Source organism: Crocuta crocuta, unplaced genomic scaffold, assembly GCF_008692635.1.
Source record: "Crocuta crocuta isolate KB4526 unplaced genomic scaffold, BGI_CrCroc_1.0 scaffold101, whole genome shotgun sequence".
Lineage (NCBI taxonomy): Eukaryota > Metazoa > Chordata > Mammalia > Carnivora > Hyaenidae > Crocuta > Crocuta crocuta.
In genome coordinates this window covers 8,110,127-8,110,446 of record NW_027527956.1, presented here as the reverse complement: position 1 = coordinate 8,110,446, position 320 = coordinate 8,110,127, and positions in this window count along the sequence as shown.

The following is a 320-nucleotide window of genomic DNA, read 5'->3' as shown; positions in this document are numbered from 1 at the left end:
CGCCGCGGGGCTGGGGGTCACTGAGCCCCCCATGGGTCCCCCTCCTCTGCTCAGTTTCTGAGCCACGCGCCCCCTCCCCGGACGCCTGTCCTCTGTCTCGCCCTCCTGACCTGCCGGGGCCGACCCGGCTCGGGGGTCAAAGCAGCACCTCACTCTCGCTGCAACTGTCTCTCGGGTGTTACTTTCTTTGCAACGTTGTGGACTTTGAGGGGGGGACCCCAGATGGAGCTCCTGTGAAAACATGTGAGGAGACGGTGCCCTTCCGTGCGGTGGACGGAGGACGGAGACCCGGCCTGGAGCCCGGCGGCGGGGGGAGGGGG